This window comes from Dipteris shenzhenensis, chromosome 11 (assembly GCF_047967505.1).
Source record: "Dipteris shenzhenensis isolate YYH24624 ecotype China chromosome 11, Dip_SZ_1.0, whole genome shotgun sequence".
Lineage (NCBI taxonomy): Eukaryota > Viridiplantae > Streptophyta > Polypodiopsida > Gleicheniales > Dipteridaceae > Dipteris > Dipteris shenzhenensis.
This window is the reverse complement of record NC_141606.1, coordinates 15,497,173-15,510,121: the sequence shown is the minus strand read 5'-3', so window position 1 is coordinate 15,510,121 and position 12,949 is coordinate 15,497,173. Positions and strand designations below refer to the sequence as shown.

Below are 12,949 nucleotides of genomic sequence, written 5' to 3'. Positions count from 1 at the left end.
GCTAGCACAGGTAAAACATACCTTCTCCTACTTATAGTCCAAGGCTTACTATGGTTTTACAATCAAACTATTTCAAGTGCAGATTATGAACTACTGCATGTATTAATGCTAGCTTACACAGGAAAATAAAATTATAACATAAACAGACTCATATACACTCCGCGTTACATTTGCCATTACAAATAAAAAATTTAACCTCTCTCTCAAGGGAAAAAATTGATAGACTGATTCTTCTTTATGAACAATTACAACTAATCGTGTTCGATGAGATCTCATTAGTGGGAAGACGTACTTTAGATTTTGCAGACCTTCGTATGAGAATGTTTGAAAGAAATCACGTAGAATACTTAGAAAATGTCGATGTCATTTGTTGAGGAGATTTATATCAAGCCAAACCAGTGAAAGACAGCTGGGTGTTCAAACCAGAGAAAGACTCATTGGAAACAATAGTAGCGAACACATATTGGCTCACAAAGCCACGATGTTATGAGCTCAAAAAAACAATGTGGTAAAATAACAATTAGTTCATACAAGCATTAAACTCTTTCAGAAAGTGTATACATACCACCAACCAAATACAATACATCAACCAATGTTGCCTTCATGACCCACCAAAAGACCATACTTTCCCCTACCTTTACTATAACAAACAAACATAACAACAAAGTATTCCATGTAGTAATAGGTAAAGAATACAATATCAAAGCAATCAACACATTCACTAGCAGTAGCCGTATTTCATGTAAAATATTAGAAAATCCTAAAGCAAGAGACGAACTACGAATAATGATAGAAATCAAAGAAGGAATGTTAGTTGAATTATGTGCTACAAACATTAATCAACAAGATGGATTAGTAAATGGTGAAGATGGTGTTTTCATGGGCATGTCCACATACAACAACAATAACATTCTATGGATTCGATTTCAGAATCTACGAATTGGGAATGAAACCCGACAAACAACTCCCATGCATACACAACAACCATCAATTGCAAATGGATACCCCATATTTTGAGTTACAAGGGAGGTACAAATTGGCCCTTCTATATAAAATAAATATCCTTACTCATCGTGACAACAATTCCAATCCAAGGAGCTCTGCTCTGCTAGAACAATCCATAGAGCACAGGGTCTAACAATGGACAAACTAGCTTTCTCACTAGGTGAAATTCGCACACACGGCCTTGCATACACAACACTTTTAGATGTAAAAAACACCGAAAATCTTTACTTGCTTCAACCACTCAAACAACAACATTCCTTGTATAAAGAGGGTCACGAAGAAATGGAAAGACAAACAACTCAATTGAAATGGGAAACACTAAATAACAAAATCCAGTAGCACATAGATACAACTATACTAATACAATATGTGAACACTAGATCATTACACAAATACAAAGACAACATACAAGCCAAGTAGTCACTTATGAACTCAGATATTATATGTTTACAAGAGACTAAAACCAAAGACTATGAACCATATCTCACATCTAATTTCCAATACGTAAACAATCACACCAGTTGTACCTTGGTACGAAACAACAGTGTCATTGAAAAAGCAGACAAAATTTCACTACATGGAATTGACATTACGACAACTCATGTCAAAACAAAACACAAAACATATGAAATTATAAACATATATAGACCACCATCTGAATACACAAAAACATTCTTTCAACTACTATGTAAAAAATTATTAGCAACTTCTGCCAATATCATTCTGAAAGGAGACTTCAACATTGACATGCTTCAAAAGACAAAAAAGTCACAAACGTTACAAGAGATTATGAACACTTTTGGCTACACACTACAATGCCATCACATCATGATGATATATGGGTCACAATTGGATCATATTTGGAGTAACATACCTAGTATGATGACCACTGCGAATTTGCATATGCATATTGGATAGATCATTTGATAATTTACATGTGTGTCGCTAATTAAATTCGCAAAACAATTTAAAAAAAAAACTCATATAACTACAAAAATAATTTCAGCATATACCAAACAACATAAAGCCCACGTTTTCTAAAACTAAACCACACAAGCAATTATTCCTTTGCCATATTCGTCACCAAGCCTTTATCCATATACCTTACACAGAACTTACACCAACTCCACCCTTCTCAAAGCAAGCCAAAACTACGTGTCAAAACTACAACAGAGTCGGTAGATGTTTGTCGCCTTTTTGTTCTTTTCTGAAGTTCAAATCTGTCACATTTCTTAATGTCGCCCCACTGTACAATGCAACATTGTCAGCTCCATTTGTCAGCAGCAAAGTAGTAGCAGGATGTTCTGTAGTTTCAGTATGTTTCATTACGCAGTCCTAGTACTTAGTTTAGTGCGTTTCATTACACAACTCCAAGTATGTAGTTCTACTACTTGTTGTTCATTGTATAGCGCAAGATCTCCAGCTTCATTGTCATGTAACACAATAGCACCCTGCCACTACATAGTTTCAGTTCGTTTTCCTCACTCAGTAAGGGAGACATAGCACCTAATGTTCGACTTTGCTCTCTTTACCCTCTTCGTGTCTCCGTCTTATTGGCTTTGTGGTTGCCAATCTTTGATGCAGTAGAGCATGGCTGGGAACTCGGCTGTGGTTGTGCGCCTGCTTCTTCTGGTCGCATTGAGGCTACCAATCTTTGATGCGGTGGAGCGTGAAATGAAAAAGGTGCATAGACCATTAACAACAGGGTGAATGATATATCTATCATTCATTAGGCTTGCCTCTACGTGAGTGAAATGCCAGAGTCTAGAGAGAGCATAAAATTGGAGGCCCTAGGTCAAAAGGAAGAAGGAGATTAAGAGGAGTGAGTAAATGAGAATGGCCCAAAAGTCATAAGAGGGGACCCCAAATCATCAATAATGTGTGCCAACTTTGGGAGCAGCCAATGGGAATTTCGAACACCCAAAATAACAATGAATCCACCCAACAAGTGCACAACCACAAATTAACAAGTACCGGAGCACAAATAATAACAATAATTTTATTTTTCCCATCTCAAACTCACAACCTTCACTAAGGCCTTCCCATGGCAAGCCAAAAAACATTTACTCAAAACAGGGCCTCCCACCTTGTTGATTAAGGGTTTAGGGTTTCTGCTGTTAAGATGACGGTTATGTAACTGATTTAGGGTTTAGGGTTTATGCTGTTTTTGGAGGACACTAAAAGAGCACACCGTTCATTCCTCTCAATCAAAATTTAGGAATTTCGATGACGAAGTCTTCTCTTGACGCTTTTGGATATCTCCGTTTGGTGGAAGCCTTCCCTTGTACACGCATCCGAATTTCCTTCCGGTATCTTTTTTGTGCCGAATCCCTTGGTTACCGTGCTCAACTTTTTATGCGTCTACCGGGAGATACCACCACCATTCGCCTATTTTTAACATGCAATTCACAGTTTCCTTGTGAATAATCTTTTTTGCAGACGTAGTCCAGGGGCTTGATGAGACACGAGGGACACCACACCGTCTGGCTACAATGTAAGAACTTTGGCTCGTGAATATGTTGGTGGAGCGTACAGCCCATAGGGGCATTGCCATATTCTCTAATTACAAGAATCAGCGACTGTACATGCAGTGAATTAAATCTGGTGAGGTTGCTCTCAATAGGTCTCTGCATTCTTTTTAATGATTGATGAGTTTAGGTAGAGGCCAGAAAGTTATTATGAGAAGAAAAAAATTGATTGCACTTGTTTTTTGGTTTGAAAAGTCACGTTTTCTTTATATTGTTCTACCTGTGGTGTAGTTCGTTATGCAGATGGTGTGGTGGATAGAGGACTAAATTAGTACATTGCTGTAAGAGAAGATGCATATCTGTGGCTCGCTCAACCGTTGGTCTGGCTTTCACGTGGGATGTTTAGTCTTCCCCTTTGCAAAATGAGACCCAACCTAAGTAACCTAGCGTGCTTGTAAGAAGATCATCGGCAAGAGAACAAGGAGCCTGCCCATTCTATTCATTAGTGGAGAGCAGATCATGGTAGAGCTGCATTCTATTTTACCATACCCATAAGATGACATGGTACAAAATCTTTCTACTCTTTATTGGCCTTTCTAAAATCAGACCAACATACTGTGATCTGCAGATGTGGACCCACTGATGGGCCATGTATGATGTAAGTATAGCTACTAGACATGATAAGGTTTGCAATCCTGCAATGAATATAAGTGTTATTTTGTTGTTTTGTTGTGTGAACTTGGTCTTTTAACAATGGATTAATAACATTAGAGAGACTGTTTGCCGGCTCAATCATATAGTAATTTAGTGCCTACCTAGAGGTGTGCAGACTGTTGGCAAGTTGTTTGATCTGCGGACACTTGTGAGGCCCTGTTGATGTGATTTTTGGATGCAAAAGCCGTTTGATCTGCATTCACTTATGAGGCGCTGCTAATGTGATTTTTGGATGCTCCAGCTAGTGCCTTATATTCCATAGGTTACAAAACAGAAATTTGTGTTACTTTTTGTGATCCACTTATTGAAAATAAATTGAAATGCATTATGCATGTTTGTTATGGATAGGAGCCCAGTTTATTACTCCATTTCCAAGTAAAGAAACAGTGTTGGCTGGTTTTGTGTTTATTGTATGTATGTGTAATTTTTGTATGTGTTTTGGGTTTGTTTATGATTGTCTACGCACTGTGCACTTAGTTTGTGTGTGTGTGTGTGTGCATTGTGTATGTAGACTATGTATGTGCACTATAGTGTGTGAGTTTGATCTTGATTTAATTTTAAACTATACATTGTACTATGTAGTCCGTTTATGTGCATTGTAGTCTGTGTGTGTGAAAAAAAAGAGTGTGTGTGTGTGATTTCACCTAAAAATGTGTGTGTGTGTGTGTGTATGTGAGAGAGAGAGAGAGAGAGAGAGAGAGAGACTATCTAATTATGTGTTTGTGTGTACAATGTGTCTCCACGTCTTTGTGTGTGACCACTTGCCAATGTGCGTGTGTTTGTGAGAGAGAGAGAGAGAGAGGGTGGGGCATGACTCTCTGTCAAAACTTTTGGCTTCAACTGTGTCGTGACACACAATTTGCCATGCATCATTAAAAAACCTTCTTTGAGAGTATAGTGCTCATGCCTCTGACCATCGACCGACTGATCATAAATCTGTACAAAATCAGCACCATTGGCATATTGATCCTTCATGAGAGAGAGAGAGAGACTATCTAATCATGTGACTGTGTGTACAATGTGTCTCTATGTCTTTGTGTGTGACCACTTGCCAATGTGCGTGTGTGTCCCCGCGAGAGAGAGAGAGAGAGAGAGAGAGAGAGAGAGAGAGAGTTTATATTATTATTTTACTTGATTCTAGGCAAAACCTCATGCAAATTCTCGAAACGTTTATAAATAAAACGTGCAAAATACCTTTCATTGCAATTCTCTAAACTTTCATGGTGGCAGTTCCTTTAGTATGGCAGCCCCATTAGCCTGTGGTTGTTGGCGCCTAATTTTATTGGGCTGATGGTGAACTCCCAATGGTTGAACAAGATTGGGATCAAACATGCAAAGTATTAAATATTAGCTCTGCTGTGCATGACTGGGAATTGAAATCAAGATGAGTAAGATCACATGCGCAAGCTTCAATCACTAGACCAACCGTTGCTTTATGTACCATAGAAGTGGCCCCTCCCTATTTATTGTTATGCTTGAAGGAGGCCTTTCCTTGAATGGCTCCATATAGCCTTTCCCCCTTTCTTCTCCCCCCTCTTCACTTAATGTGCACGTCCCCACTCTCCTTAATCTTATTCCACTTAATGCTTAAGGGCCACTCTTCCCTTCCCTCTTTTCTATTCTTAATTTCATCTCCCCCTTGGATCAGCCATGCACTTGCCCTTTCTTTTTACCTCTTGCACCTTCTCTCCAAAGTAATAGTTCCCCAATAATTGAATAATTTTCTGTTAGAGTAGGGGGATAGTGGTTTGAAGACAAGCCGGATAGGTTAGTCACCTACTCATTTCCATGACTTGCTCTAGAGTCTTCAACATAGTCATCGTGTGCTTGGTAAGAAATTGTTAGTGCTCTCAAGTGATGACATGGTTTGATACCTTGAGCTTCTCTATAGAGAAGATGCTTTTATTTTCATACATCTTAATATGTAAGGATTTATCAATTGCCTGCATAGGCATGATTTTTATAGGACCTGGGTGTAGGTCCTCTTTACAATAAACACTTCCTTTGCCTTGTTTTGAGGGGTTTTTCATCCATCCATCTCTATCATGCCATACAGATGGTCATGAGGCAGTTCTTGGTCTTCTCCCACTAGTTTCACATTGAGATAGATGGGCATCAAAGGCCTTTAATTTTAAAGGTGTTGGTCGATTGGGAGGTGCTCCTATAAGTGTTCATGTTTTAGAGCTTTAAAGAAAGTCCTGAAACTCTATCCAGCTAGACACCCTTTGCAAAGTATTGGCAGATTCAAAGTGAGTTAGAGGAGCATTTCATTGCAAATGCTAATCATGGTACATGATTCAAAATTTTGTTTTCTTTTCCTTCTATTTCTGCTATTACTCCTAGCTTGTTTCTCAGTTTTCCTAAACTAGTTAGCAGCTTATAGTAGAAGTTCTGTTGCATCCTACTAGTGAGAGGAGTTGTAAGCTTACTTCTCCTAGAGAGTTTGAATAGCCGCTTGGGGACTGATCTAGATTCATGAGTTGCTGTCGTCTCTTCCATGATGATTTGTTTCACATCATTCTCCTTTATTCTCTTTGTAGATTTTTGATCTTTAGAACAACAAAAATTCTAAATTTGTATGATTGGACTTATTCTAGTCTTACAAAGGTATATGATTTGTTTCACATCATCCTGAATATCGACCTGATCTGGTGCATCCCTATGCTTCTTTGTTCATCTATGGCTTAATTTATTTATGCTTTAATTAACCTATACTTCTTTATGGACTAATTTATTTATGCATTAATTAACCTATGTTTCTCCATGGCTTATTTTATTTTATGCATAGACTATGTCCAAGGGGGGCTTCTCCAAACGTTTAAGAAAAGATTCGAACCCAAAACCTTCTTTTCCCCATGCATGAGCCCTACCACTAAGCAATAAAGTAATATTATATGTCCCATTTTTTATAATAGTATTATAAATCCCTCCCTCATCCCCCTCCCCCTTTGGGATGCCCTTTCCTCTTTAATGCCCTTCATAAGTGGTCCCCCCCTCCCCAATCTCACACATCCCTCCCTCTTTTATGCCTCTCCCTCTCCCCTCTTTATTTCATTCAAGATCATGTAACATGAAACGGTTATCTGATGGTGTAATCACAGCAAGACCTTCTTTAAAACCTCTAGCGAGGAATTAGCGTTATGTACCACAGAGAGAGAAAGGAGATGAGGGTAGAGAGAGAATAGAGGCGACAACGTATTGGGTCCTATACCCACTGAGGGCCCCCTCCCCCAATCAGGGGATAATTTTCTTTCATACTTGGAGAACTGAAAGATCCAAACAACACTCATCGAGAGAGCACTGAGACCCAACGACCTGAGAGGCAAGTCCAACCAATATTGAGAACCTTGACGCTGTCCACACTGACAATGTAGGACACTTCTGCAAGGCAAGGAAGAGGCTTGTGCTGTCCAGCGGTATGCAGGGTTACTGCGTGAGTGAGAGAGTGAAAGCTAGGAGTAATAGATCTAAGAGAGAGTTGAGATATGACTGAGATATAGAGCTGAGAAGTGAGCTATGCAAACTGCAAAAGAGAACTTCAAAGAGCTGCTGATATCCAAACCTTACTCCGTTTGCTGTCCAAATCCCTGATGGTTGTGCTGCGTAGACACCTTCCAAGAAGGCTGAACTGGGGCCTCAGCCAATAGCTGGGGCTGATCAGGGCCAATCTTTGGAAGTGTTTAGGGCTGCAGAGGAGGAGTGGCTGAAGGCTTGGAGGCTGAGTGAGGAATGAAGGCAAGGGGCTCCCGTTTAAATAGGGGCTGGGCTGAGCCAACCAGCCCCAAATTGGCCGAAAGGCCACCTAGGGTGGGGTGCAGGGCAGCCTTTATAGGCTGCCCTTCCCCAGTCCAATTCCTCTTCATTGTTCCAGCCCTAAGGGGGCCCAGAAGGGCTCCTATCCTAGGCTGAGACTTGACCTACCTATCCTAAGATGGAAACACTATCCTACTGTTCTCTAGTGGGTACCAGTGAACAAGGACTGATCTTCTGACTTGACCTAAGGCTGAGAGATTGGCCTACGTAGTTTGTGCCTGACTGTCCCTGGACAAGGACTCACAAAGCGGTCACAACATACGACAAAATCCCCTATGAGGACACTATAATGCACTTGTCGATGTAGCTAGTGTGTCACATTGCAACCAAGTGTAGGGGTGCATGTGACACTCCCCCTCCCCCCACACCAATTAATTAATTAATTGGGGTTTTTTCTCACTAGGGGGCCCTATTTAGCTGTAGCCGCTTGATCCATCAAGCTCATTTCTATTTTGGGGCTATTCATGGCTGCCTCCAGCTCGCTTTTCACACCCTGGGTTGTTTATTTGTACGTCAGCTCCAGCTCAATGTTGACACTCAACAAACATAGCACTGCTATGTACTCACGCCAGCAGCCAGACAACTCTAGCCTCAGCTCAAGCCAACACAGTGAGGTGTCACTTTGATTGGTTGACTGTCTCTAGCATGACCTGGTTATATTTGTTGCTTGTAGACAATAGGTCTTTTTGTAGCATTTTGAGTTAGTAGTGGCGGTCAGCTCAAAGTTTTTGCAAGTTTCCTAACAATGACTGTGTTAGTTCTGATACGCACACTGTATGAAATTTCTTGTATGGTACAATACAGCATGTTTCATACAGGTATGGTTTTGTAAAAATATAAATTTATTGATTTATTTATAATTCTGCGCGTGCATTTTGTGGGGGTGCATTTAATTTAAAAAAGTAAATTTAAAACAGGTGTGGTTAAGATGTGTCCTTCCCTGTATTAAGAAAATCCCTTTGCCGCTTTAAATTGATTTGGAACTTGTTTTTGTACACTTGCCACCTCCTATCTTCTCATCCTCTGAAAAGTTGGTTGCTTCCCCTTCATCCCACACAGCCCCCTCTACACATCCCTTGTCTTTAAAGCTGTAGTTACTCCCATCGTCCACATAGCCCCATAGACTGTAGGGTATAGACGCTGAAGTTGTAAATTGTCGCTCTAGTATGTTCTACAATCTCAATTTAGTAACTGGTTTCAACGTTGAGCTTTTAGTTTCAAGTCCAATCTCTTTGCATTATTGTTTATTTCATGTATGATGTATGTACATCAATAGTCAACTATGGTTCAATCTCCTTGATAGCTGATGGTGATTAAGTATTGCATTCTATGCACTATAGTCACTAGTATATTGGCCCTCTCCTCTCTCTCTCTCCCCCTACCCTACACTTCTTCTCTTCCTTTTTTTTGGGGGGGAAAAAGGTAAGAGAGGGAAGGGAAGGAAAGGGAGGCGCAGTTTTAGATATGAAATGGGGAATGAAGGCGTGTGTTGTGTTTTAAGAGGATGAGTTTTGGATTTGTCTAGAAATATGTAAATAGGGAATGAATAAGGCATGGGATTTACATCTGAAAAGAATGTCCCCATGCTTTTTTTCATGGATTGGTGTGGAAGTGTGGTACAGCTGTGAGGATAAGTGAGACTATTCAAGAGAGTGCTTCAATTTTGTTTTACATTTTTGGGTTTGTCCTCTGGTTTTCTTTGGGGTATAATTGAAGTACGATCCTTCTCAATGCTTGCTGGTGTTACTTTGTGCTGATATTAGAACAGAAGTCCCTGTTGCTGTCCATTGGATTGTGCGCTATAATCCTCAGATGATCATTGAAAAAGCTGACTGTGGAGACTCTGATTACAGATAAATCGTTGTGGATTTTGTTTCATTTTTTGTTTGTCTGCTGTAGTTGCATTTCTATATTTTCGAGTTATATTCAGGTTTGATATTGTAATATTCATTCTTTCTTGTGTGGATCAAGCAACTAATTGGTATGAGTTTCTTTGTGCTCTACAGGCCAGAAGTTCAAATGAAAAATCTGAGGGATGTTGGAAGCAAATAAGGCGAGCGTTCTTGCTGTTGATAACTGTTTTTCGCATATTCCATATAGAACATCCTTCGAGGGACATCCTACACAGAACGGCGGTGAGCGAAAGAAACAGCAGCTGTGCTGGCAGTGATTAGGGATTGAACAGATAATCATGTTATATTGAGTAGGTATTTTATATTGAGAGCATGGGCTTGATGAGGAGTTGCTGGAGCGTCTCAAATAGATGCAAGTGGAGAGGGTCTCGAAAGTCTGTTGTAGCATAGGAGCCATAGGCAATGGCCGAGAAACATATACAATTTTGTGAGAAGCTGGGAAAAAATCTTGTGGTAGTATCTTGGTGGAGATGCATGCCAAATGTGGCTTACTTGTGGAAGCACAAGAAGTGAACTGATAGTTCGAAACAAGGTCTCATGGAATGTGCTTATGGCAAGATGGGCCTGATGAGGACTGCCTTGAGTGGAAGGTCTCTCTCCAACTCCTAAGCCAACACCTAGTAGATGACCTCCCTATCACCTTGAGGTACAAGCTTAAGCTTCTAAAGAGGATGCTCATGGCTTCTAAGGTCCATATTATTGGAGAATTAACAACCTAAACTACCAAAGCTAAAACACCCAGCCGCTTAGAATTTAGATATATCCTCCAAGATGGTTGCTGCATGCATATGACTCAATGCCACTCACTAATTTGGCTCTAACTTTCTCAATACACCTTGGGTTTGCGTATCTCCCATCGGCTTGCTTCACCTGGTAGGTCATTGCAAGCCCTTGATGTGCTAACAAAGGTTAGATCATTTCTTGAAATCTTTGCATAGGATTCCAAAGCATGTGGAACTCTACTTGCTTGGCATAGCATGCTATCACATCACAATGAAGCAATTTGTCGAAGATACAAGGCCTTCTCCATGCTCTCACATTTAGAGTACTTATCCTCAAAGTTTGTTGCCACAAATGTATCCGATCCGAATTCGCTCTTTAATACTTGAGTTAGTGCCTTAAGCATCTAGTTTTTGCATGTTTTCCATAAATTTGTTTTCTTCCAGGCTACCCAAGCCTTCAATAGACCATCAAGGATTTGATCGTTACTCCTTGTCACATCCATGCATACAAGTCTAAAGCATGTGCATGGCATATCGTAGGGTGATATAGTTCTACGACAAGGTCAAGTACAGAAAATTGACAAACACATGGTGAGCATTATCCAAGCTCTCTCTTTTCACTTAAATATGTATCAATGGTTCATGTGGTTTTGCAATTGTAGCACATGGATGAATATAATCATCTAGTTGTGCCTAACAAAAAGATCTCTTTCCATCCGCGCTAGACAAGCTATAAGGCCTTAATTGTATACCTTGTAGTCCATGAGACCTAGTTTGGAGGTGGTAGCTTGTCAAAGCTTTTGCAAGTAAGCCATGTTTGGCATACATGTCCATATAGCTACTACCAAGAGAGTTTTTTTGAACTCTTTGGTAATTTGGGTGTATTACTCGGCCCTTGCCTATGGCTCTTCTGTTGCCACACACACAAGGTTGTATTTGTGATATGGAGTGGTGGCTACAAATAATCTATTAGAGAGATGACTCTAGGAATTGGAATGGGCAAAGATGAGATCTCTCAGCGATGCATCTATTGAACATCGATATGGAAGTGATATTGAAAGACAAATGGTTAATAGAAATTTTGGTATGTCACACAGAAGAAAGTATGAAGAGTCCATGAATGTGCTTATTTTGAAAGTATTGTGTGAGACTTGTAAATGAGATCCATGTATAGATTGAGCTACTATGATGTGATATATTTGCTAGTGTTAGAAATCAAGCAATGGAAGTTCATTCAGTAAGGATTCTTGGTAAGGAAATTGAAAGACCGAATTATATCTCCTTTTTTCTACTTGTAGCTTGGTGGAGTATTTGCAAACTCAATATGTTTGGAGTATCGTTGAAACTTGTCATTTTCTGCACGTGGACTATGAGAGACTACAGGATGAGCTAAAAGGTGGCACTTCTCTTAAATTGAGTGTCTTCAGCTGAAAATTGTATTTGCATTTTGTATATTTGAAAAAGAGTGTGGTCGGTTCAGAACTTTATAAGCATTTTGAATGAGTGTGAATGAGAGAATGTGAAAGAGAGAAAAATCTAGTGTGTGTGAAGTGATTGCATGACTTCACATGTAAACATGGGTGGGACACTCACCTCTCTATTGAAGTGTGTTGCTAGAATGTGGAAACATGTTATGGTTATTTAATAGGTTAGTTGATCTTAATAAGTTTCTTGGACTTTTCTTATTATTGGTGTTGTTAGTCACTTGCATTGACACTATCAAAGTTATATGACACCATTTGGTCTACACCACTTTCGGAGTTGCATTTAGTATCTTGCCTTTTTTCTTGACCACTTTCCAAACATCGCCAATTAATTGCCCCAAAATAGAATCAATGGCCATTGGAACTCCATCCACCACTTTAGGCTCCACCAACTCAACGGCATCCTTTGCTTATTTCTTTCGGTGGTTCATCTTTTGGTGATTGTTGGGACTCAAACCCCCTTTCATTGTCACCATGTTGGTTTTCCTTTTCCTCTTGCATGAAGCTCTCTTTTGCATTTTTGAGGGGCATAATGTTGAACATGGGTAATCATGTCATTCCCTCGACTTGAACCATGAAATGCAAGAGTGTTGTATTCATCCTAGTGATCATACTCATATGGCCCTAATGAAGGTGTTGAAGAAGTATATGTGGTGGTTGGTCGATACATATACCAAATGTTGGCTTTTACTTATCCAATCTAAGAAATGTTTGACAAGCTTCCATTTCAACATGCAATGTTGTGGTTTACACTAGTTGTAAGGTATGTTGAGCTTGGACTTGGAGAGGAATCTCTCAATAATTTTGAACAAGGCAACTAGATCCAAATG

General features: G+C 39.8%; 1 long non-coding RNA gene across 1 annotated transcript; it reads left to right on the top strand.

Annotated features, from left to right (window-relative positions):
• Positions 1-3,127: 3,127 nt before the first annotated feature.
• LOC147896668 (uncharacterized) lies at positions 3,128-11,747 on the top strand. Its single transcript, XR_015541780.1, has 3 exons — positions 3,128-3,314; positions 3,445-3,609; positions 10,007-11,747. It is a non-coding gene; the product is annotated as an uncharacterized LOC147896668 (long non-coding RNA).
• Positions 11,748-12,949: the final 1,202 nt, after the last annotated feature.